The sequence below is a fragment of the Condylura cristata genome, unplaced genomic scaffold (assembly GCF_000260355.1).
Source record: "Condylura cristata isolate star-nosed mole 26May11 unplaced genomic scaffold, ConCri1.0 scaffold00035, whole genome shotgun sequence".
Taxonomy (NCBI): Eukaryota; Metazoa; Chordata; class Mammalia; order Eulipotyphla; family Talpidae; genus Condylura; species Condylura cristata.
Window position 1 is genome coordinate 12,563,793 of NW_004567136.1, and position 8,783 is coordinate 12,572,575.

An 8,783-nucleotide genomic window follows, 5' to 3' on the forward strand; every position below is an offset into this window, starting at 1 on the left:
AAAAAAAATTAAATTAAAAAAAATTGATATGAGGGACGTTAGAGGGTGGGGAAGTCCATCTTGTCACTTTGCGCATTTCAGTTCTTAAAATGCAAGATGAGGGTGAGTATGGACATGAACATAAAAACTGGAAGCCCTTAAAAGGGGATGGAAAGGTGGAGATTCAGACTGTCAAAATCTCTGATACTCAACAAAGCTAACACAGATTTAAATTCCCCCAAATTTCCAAAGTTCACCTAGGCCACAGTTATGAAGACTTGCTGTGGAGACTGTTTTCTCTAAACTAAAAGAAATCCAGGCACAGTTTTTGATTGGTGGCATTTGGGAGGCCTTGGAATGCCCAGAAACACCCAGGTCCACAAGGGTCACTGCTTCTGCCATTTACGCCATTTCAGCATGGGGAGGCGTCTGAGGAACGCGCCACTCTCGGCTACCAGGGGGACCTGTGCTTGGTATTTAGCACAGTGGGAGAAGCCAGCTCCATGTGTGTGGTTTTGGCTAACAAGCCCTCAGTTTTCCTTTGGCAAACTCCTCTTCCCGCAGTCCATGGGGGGCTGATACTTAGGGTGCCTCAGGGAAAGGACATGTGAGCCAGCCAGATTCCTCTCACCCTCAAAGGTTTGCACATAAAATCAGGTGCTCCCAAATAGCCCAAATTCCCAAGGGAGCCCTGGGCTTTGCCCCAGAACACTCTAGAATTGTGTATTCTATACCGCAGCCCTCCAGGAACACACAGACCCATCATTTGCTTCCAGTTCAACTCACTTTCCTGGGCCACTCCCTGAAGACAAGCACCAGGAGAGAACTCCAAGCTCTATACAGGGGGCGGGGGTGGGGGTGGGGGGGCTGGTGAACCTGCCACAGGCAGTAAGTAAGTCACCTCCCCGCCTGGGCCCAGCCCCTCCCTCCCTCCATGGTGTTAAGGGCCTGGGATTAAAGGCCCACAGACAGCCTGGGCTTGGGTCAGCAGGATTGACCCTGGAAGCCCTGGGTCTTGGCCGCACAAAGCCCACCTGTCAGGGCCTCTGAGGCTCAGGGTTTAGAGCAGCTAAGCCTCTGGCCGGTGACTCATACAAAGAGGATTAACCCTCCCAGGAGAAAGTCGTCAGTCGTCCAAATGTAGAGAAACCCCAGCACTACATGATAGTTGGGGGGTGCCCCAGCTCCCCTACAGTCTTGTTTTCTTTTGGAGAGCCGGTGGTTCACCTTCTGGCTCCCAGCGTCAAGGGGCTAGAGCCTGTCACATTTCTCCACCCCGCCTCGTCTCTCCAGTGCAGGGCCACAGCGTGTCTTTGCCACACAGCCTCCTCAAGCCACCTGAGTATTGTGGATAAAGAGCCACTGGGTGCTCTGTGAGCCAGGGATGCCTGAGCCCCAGCAGCATGGCAGGAGACAGGGGTCCCGGCCCACTCACGCACCTGCTGAGGGTCATGTTCTCCCCACTCGCGCCCCCCAACAACCCCAGAAAGTAGATGGCGTCACAGATGAGGACACAGGTGTTGTGGTGTGAAACCACCTGCGGGCACACTAAGTATCAGAGCAGGTCTCCTGGCTTGGAGGGGATGAGGGACACAGACAGACAACCCAAGAGGAGGTCAACTGTGGGCCTCCGCGATTCTGTTGTATCGATGCAGGATCATAGGTTGTAAAATGTGTCTCCCTGGTGGGGGTACTGAGAGTGGGGGAGCAGGAGGGCTAGCAGGGTTCTCTGTTCTGTACCTTCTTCTCAAGTTTGCTATGACTCTAAATCTGTTCCAGATTAGAAACTCATTTTTAAAATGTTAGGGGGTTCTACAAGATACCCCCATCATTCTGGAAGAGTCTGAGCCAACAGGACAAGCAGGGACAACAGAGAACTTTGGCCGGCTCAGAACGCCCATGCCCCTGGGATAGAAAGAAGAACATGTCCAACCCTGCGCGGAATAGACCCCGGGAAACAAGCGGTCACCCCAGTGACGACTTTCTAATCATTTCATGTCAAGAAACTGTCTCCTTGATCCTCTGCCATGGGTTTCCACAGGCTTAGGAGAAACTGCTCATTTACATTTCAGGCCCTGTACTGACTCATTTCAATCGCAGGCTCCCCGCTCTAACCAGCTAGCAGGCAGGGAGCACTCTGTGCCCGCGAGCAGCTCTAAGCAAGGCCAGCAGCAAGGGAAAGAGACAGAGAAGCTGTTTGGGGAAGAGATGACCGGAAGGGACTCTGTAGAGTCCTGTGGGCTCCACCCCCTGCTCCAATTACTGAAACTACAACTCCCAGCAGCACCATGGAGAGAACTGTGAGGACCCCAGGGCGGAGCTCAGCAGGATGCTGGTTGGGGGGATATAGGGAGCCAGGTTAGACGTGAGGCTGGTGGCTGGCTGCTGGCTCTCAATGAGCCATCAGCGTGTTGGAGTCCAAGTCAGCAGAGCTGGGAGGATGCTCTAGTTGACTTGCGTCCCTCTCTCTCTCACTCTTTCCCTGGGTTGATCCTTTTCTTTCCCCTTTGTAAATAAGCCCATTGTTGACCTTTCTGTGTGTGTCTGCAGTATCACCCCTGGAAGCCCACAGGCCCCCCTCAAGACCAAGAAGCACACCCCCTGTCTCCGCCCAGTGCTCCCTTGCTGAGTGGTGAGCTGACGGCAAGAGCACCCCCCCACACCCCGGGCTCGCTGTCTCCGGCCAGGGTCGGGGAGACTGCACGGTTAGCTGTAGGCAGGACCAGACAGCTGTGGCCTCTGCTGCCGGCGCCTCTGGGCACTGCAGGGAAAGTGGAGCGTGTGATCTTTGATGTGGACCTAGAGGCCAGAGTGACCGCAAAGGCAGTGAGGGAGAGAAGCGACTCCCGCTGAGAAACTACTAGGTGGTTCAGCACTGCTGCTCACACTCTCCTGCCGGTGAGATCCAGCCGGGAGAGTCAGCAAACGAAGCCATCAGAGCAGCGCTGACTTACTGGAGAGCCACGACTATGTGCTGTGTGCCTTCTGCATGCCTCGAACACCGACTTTCCCACAGAAGATGCTGTGGATCGATGCCCGAGGGAAGATCCTGTGTCCACTACTTCTGAGAGACTCAGAAATGCCCGTCGTGAAATTCTAACAGACTGGGACGCGCCAGAGCTGAGTCAGTGGGGTCAGCGTGCTCTGGAGAGCAGAAGGCTGTTCTCTCTGAGACCTCCTGGAGCCCCAATCCGCAAGGCTCAGCGGTGTCTCCTTGCCCGTATCAACGCGCCTCCTTCAGGAAAGTCTCAGCGCCCCTGCGTCACCTTTAGACCAACACGGATCCGGTCCAGGAGCATGAAGGCGAGAGTGGGGGGACACCTGCGTCCCCCCCAGCGCCAGCACGGGCTCACAGCTCAGGAAGCCCAGGCGTGGAGACATCAGGTAACTGGCGCGAGTGTAGACGGCCATGCAGCCTGAGTTCAAACCAAGCCCGGTGGATTCCAGCTCACGCCCTCCTGCGGCCCCGCGGTCAGCTCTGTTCCCTATGGTCCTCCCTTTGTCATTCATCCTTCTGGGCTGGCTTCAATTCTTTCCATTTTTGTCCTTTCCCCTTCACTCCCCTCTTGACTCTCTCAAACACAGAAAACCATTCTCAATTGCAATCCATGATTTTCCTTTTTTCACCACCCCACCCCACGGAAATTATTGCAAAAAAGACTCGCGGGCACGCATTCAGCCACCCATGGGGAGGAGAGAGACGGCAGCTAGAGTCTGAGGTTGGCGTCACCCTACCACCCACCCCACCCCCATAGCCTACTGCTGATCTCTCCCCTTTATAAACAGGAACATTACGCAAGAGCCTGTAGATGTGGGATTTTTCAGGCAAGCTGGTGGCACTCTTTCACTTGGCATAAAATTGAATTTAAAGAAGTTTCTCCTGTTTTCGAGCTCCTTCCCAGCTCCCGCTTAATCTTAAATTAAGAGCAGTACAATAATAACCCCAGAACATCACACCCCTGAATTTCAGCCACCTCTCTCTGGAGAATCTTGCCTCTTTTTTTTTTAACATATGAGTAATTTTTTGATTTCCACCGTTTCTTTCTCATCACCACACATTGCTTTGTGTAAGATGTAAGCAAGTGAAGCCTTCACACTTAAAGTCTGTTTTTAGCCCACAAGCATCACAATAAGGTCCCCATCAAAACAAGGAACCCAGGGACCAGCTCCAGGGTTATACTTCAAGACCCACCAGAGCAACGATTTGTAGCCACCTCTGTTGACGAAACGGTTCCAGTCACTCCTCCGGTAACTATTCACTGAGCCTGCACCGTGCAGACAAGTGTCCCAGACAAGTGTCCCGGGCTCTGGCGGTACAGCAAGCTGGTGACACACTTTCACTTGGCATAAGTGAAAGTGACACAGCTCATCAAAGGGGCAAAACACATGTTAGCGATCCTCAAATTTACATCTCCTCCGCGGGCCTCTTCCTTCAACTTTAGACTCACAAGTAAAACTATTTGCTATCACCTCCCTCGATGTCCAAGTGAACCCACCACTCTTCCTTCTTCCTCAGTAAAGGGCTCTTCCTTCCGGTTACTCAGATATGTGGTCACATGAGTGAGGTCACCTTGACCCCTTTCTTTCTCTTGCGCCCTAAGTCACTCATTGGCAAACCCCACCTGCTCCATCGAGGCATATGTCCCAAAGCTGGCCACTGAGCAGCCCCAAAACCAGAATCTGTCCAAGGCCCAAGAAGCCCCTGTTACCCAGCTCCCATCTTCTACAGGAGGGCCCTCGCTGTTTCCAGAACATGCCAGCACTGCTGCCTCGGGGCTCTGGCGTGCATGCCCGCCTCGGCAGGCCATTCCCCAGATTCCTCTGGCTCCCTCCTTCGCTCCTCTACGTGGCACTGAGCGCTTTATATAAACCACACCCCCGGGGCACTCCCCACCCTGTTTGATGTGCCCCTCACGTAACAGACCACATTTCCTTGTTTGCTTACAGGGTGTCTCCCCTCATGACAATGAAGTCTTCATGAGGATGGGCCTTCATATTTTTACTTATTTTTATTAGAGGTCCCAGCCTCTAGCATGCCGAGCACAGACACCACTTGGTAAATATTTGATAAATGAATGGCTATCTAAATATGCACGCCTATGGTTGGTCAGCCATGGAAACGTGGGGAAAGAAGGAAAAGGGCATGGTGGGCATTGCCTACTCAAGCAGAGTTCAGGAGATAAGGTGCCCAGGGGACTGTACCGGTGAAAGTGTCTGTGGTAGGTTGGGGGTGAGAACATCCCCCCCTTCCTTCCTCCTTCCCTCCCCACACCCAGTTTCCTTGTGTGGTCACTAGGTAGCGCCCACCATTAAAAAGTGGAGTCTGTCCCCTAATCCTTCACTCTTGGTGGACTTCTCACGTCCTCTTGTCGCTAAACAAGGATGAAGTCACAGTGTGTTAGAAGCTTAGCCTGAAGACGTCACATGTGTGTGTTGGGGCTCCTGCTGTGCCGTGTGGACACGCTTCCCTCCTCTGTGGGGAAGCGAGAGGCCGCCAGGAACAGAGGCAGGTCTCGCTCGCGGGGGCCAGTCCTCGGCTGCTCCACCACAGATCTACATCCATAAGCAAGTCCCTCTGAGCTCAACTAGACATAGTCCAGGCTACAGAACTGCCCAGCCAGCCCATGGACACAAAAGAAAACAAGCAGTGGCTGCTATTTTAAGCCCTGACATTTTGCAGAGGTTTGTTCTGAAGCCAGTGGCAAGACCAGCGTGATGCGCGTGACCAGTCCCTAGGACGGCACCACTCTGAATACGGGCTTGTCGACAACGTCCTCCAGTGCCTGGCTTCTCACTCGGGGGTCTGCAGCCAGGCCAGACTGTCTCAGCCTCTGCAGATCAATAGACTGGCAGGCAGGTGAGCAAGGTCGTGGTGATGTAGCCCAGACAGACAGATCAGGTTTCCGAGGCAGCAAAACGGGAAGCCAGGCCTTGGAAAAGGGAAGCGCACAGAGGTAAATGTGACCTTCTGCTGTGAGCTGGGGGACACCCCGCCATTCAGTGCTGACCCCGACCCAGCCTCGCACACAGTATTCGTAGAAACACTGAGGCGGTGCTCAAGCATCCAGTGCTCTCTGCCCCCAGGGCCACGCCATAGCCCTCCAGCATCAAGGACAGCATGGGACAGAACTCAGGTCCCCAGATGGCCATCTTGAGGGGCTCAGTGTCTCCAAAGGACAGAGCAGCAAACTGATCTTCCTATGAAGCCTACACGATGGGAAGCCTCAAATAAACGTGCCCCAAGGTATTATATAAATGCACTCCATGGTGCCCCCAAGGTCAGTATATTTCCAGTTGATTCCAACATCATTTCATAACCATAGAAACTGTTACCATTATCAAAGAAAAAAGAATGAAACTCGTGAAGACTGCCAAATGTCAGTGGGACTCTCACTAAAGGTGAGCAGTCTTTCACAGTGGAGGAAGTAAGAACACGTTCGAAAGAAGCACAGTGCAGCCTTGATCTGGAGGAAGACTGCCATCGCCACTGGGCACGTCTCCCTGACCCCAGGCTTCTCGTCTCCTTGCAGAGATGCATGCCTCTGCTTGCTGCATTCACTTATTCTCGGAGTGACCAGAGGCACATACCCCCACCCCCAGAGCCTCAATCTAAGCAGAATTTGGGATCTCTGCCAATTCCTTAAACAAGAGCTTAGGCCATAAACCTCAGCAGCGGCGAATGGAAACCATGACAGGCCATAAATCGCCGAGTGACCTCTCTGACTGAGTCCTACTTTGGGGCCTTTACTCACTCACGGCAGCCTCCTTTCTGGCTTTCTTCTGGATACACCTCTCCTGCTGTGGGGTTTTGCAGGAGCTGTTATTCTGCCCGGAATGCTTCTGCCTGGCTCACTCCCCCAGCTCCCCAGAGATCTGGTCAAATGTCACTCATCAGCAAAGCCTCCTCTGACCAAGCTGCCAGAAAGAAAACAACCTGCCTGCAACCCCAACCACCTCCACCCCCAGCCCGGCCTCCTTGTTTGTTGTTACGTCACACACACACATCCCAGCTCCTGAGGGACTTGGTCAGTAGCCTCCACTCAGAGTACGTGACCCACAGTAGGCATTCAACCAGGGAACGGCCATTCTTAGAGCACCTACTTTGTGCCAAGCGATCTACCAATGGCAAGTATTTCCCAGTGAACAAATATCCTTTCAACACCCCTACACAATTCTTACACAACTCTGTCACTAATTCCTTCCAATTCAAGCTAAAGCTCCGAAAAAGTTCTCTGTCCAAGGCACTTAGCGTGGTCTGTCCCACATCAAAGCCCATTCCCCGGCAGGGCATCAGCCTGCTTCTTTATGACATGCGCGACGGTTTAGGGTACAAGATGCATGACAGTTTAGGGTACAAGGTCCCCAACCTGGGGACCTCCGGCACACAAGTGTAAGACAGGGGCTCTCCAGGCCCTCGTTTCTCATTGTCCACTGTGGCTTGTGTCCAGGGAGAAACATCCATGAGACTGGATTTTCATCTTCCAGAGCAGACAGTTAGCTACAGCTTTAGCTTTTTTATTCCACCCATTGAGAGACAAGCAAGGTCAGCTTCCCCTTTGAACTGTGTTGGGACAAGCACAGACAGGACTGGGGACTTGGGGGTGGAGGGGAAGATAGCCAGTCCATCTGTTAAGACTCCCTCAGAATTTTCCAGAATCCCTGCCTCTGTGAAGTACATCCAAAACTTCATGGCCCTGGAACTTAGGAGAACAATCCAGGCGTGCACTGCCTGGCCACCCTTCCCTTGGCGTGAGTCCGTCTGTGTCTGTGGGTCGGGTCGGGTCCGCACACAGCAGCCCGGCTGCAGCTTGGACAGCGCTCTCTGTCCAGGGCTAGTCGCCGAGGGGCCGGGAGAGCAAAGTGGCCCACTCAGAGCACGGTCCGAGAGCCGCAGCCCCACCTAGCCAAGGACAGCCTCCTCTGAGGGGCCCCTTCCAAGGTAACCCCTGACACATTCACTCCCTCCCCCCGTGGGCTCCCACCCCTCTCTGCCCACCCTGCGTGCCTGATGTTCACACACTTCGCTGTCACAGGTTCTTCCCTCCTGCTGCGCGTGGGCTCCTGGAGCCTGGACATGGCATCACCTCACGCCCCGCAGGCTAACCAAGACCCTGCCACAAACTGGGTGTTCCCGGAGTATGTGCTGACTCAGGAAAGATGCAGAAGAGCATGAGCCGTGTCTGCTGCAGCCGCCCTGCGCCAGGCCAGGCAGCTCCCCTGGAAAGGGCAGAAGCCCCGGCTCGCAGCAGAGAGCCGTGCAGACCAGCGGCCGGCGGAGCCAGCCAGCCTTCCTGCTCAGTTCTCCTAGCCGGGTGCCTGCACACACAACCTGTCACTCCCAGAGCCTCAAAAACACCCACATTCGCTACCAGGAAAGGCTTTGAAAAGAGAAAAAGGAACAGACGCCCCCAGAGCCCGGCCCCACCCGGCCCTGGCTGCCCAGCTCAGACGGGAAGACGCGCGCGGCCACTTACCCTGGGCAGCGCCAGCTTGCACCTGTGACTCGGGAAAGGGTGGGGTTTCCACAGGGGCTGAGGCCGGACAGCGGCTTCTCACCCCGTTTGGTGGCGGAAGCACCGGCAGCGCCTCGCTCCCCGCTCCCTGCTCCCCGGGGAAAGGCCCTGGCTCACCATCCGGCGCTGGAATGCGCCCATCCGCAAATCCTGCGTGCGCCCCTAGAATCGGCTCCACGCCCACGCCCGCCGGGCCGGCCCCTCCCCCACGCGCCCAAACACGCGCCCAGGCCCAGGTGTGCGCGCGCTGAATCGGCCCCTGCGAACCGTCTGTCCGTCTGCAGGCGCAGG

General features: G+C 54.9%; 1 protein-coding gene across 2 annotated transcripts in view; it reads right to left on the bottom strand.

Annotated features, from left to right (window-relative positions):
- Positions 1-8,603, bottom strand: part of SV2B (synaptic vesicle glycoprotein 2B) — an 86,536-nt gene extending 77,933 nt beyond the window's left edge. The window contains exon 1 of one of the 2 annotated variants that reach the window (XM_012732731.1): positions 8,454-8,603. The gene's annotated coding sequence lies outside the window, so the exon portion shown is untranslated. Of the gene's footprint in view, positions 1-6,731; positions 6,754-8,453 lie in introns of those variants that run through there. The other variant, XM_012732732.1, reaches the window with a different exon arrangement.
- Positions 8,604-8,783: the final 180 nt, after the last annotated feature.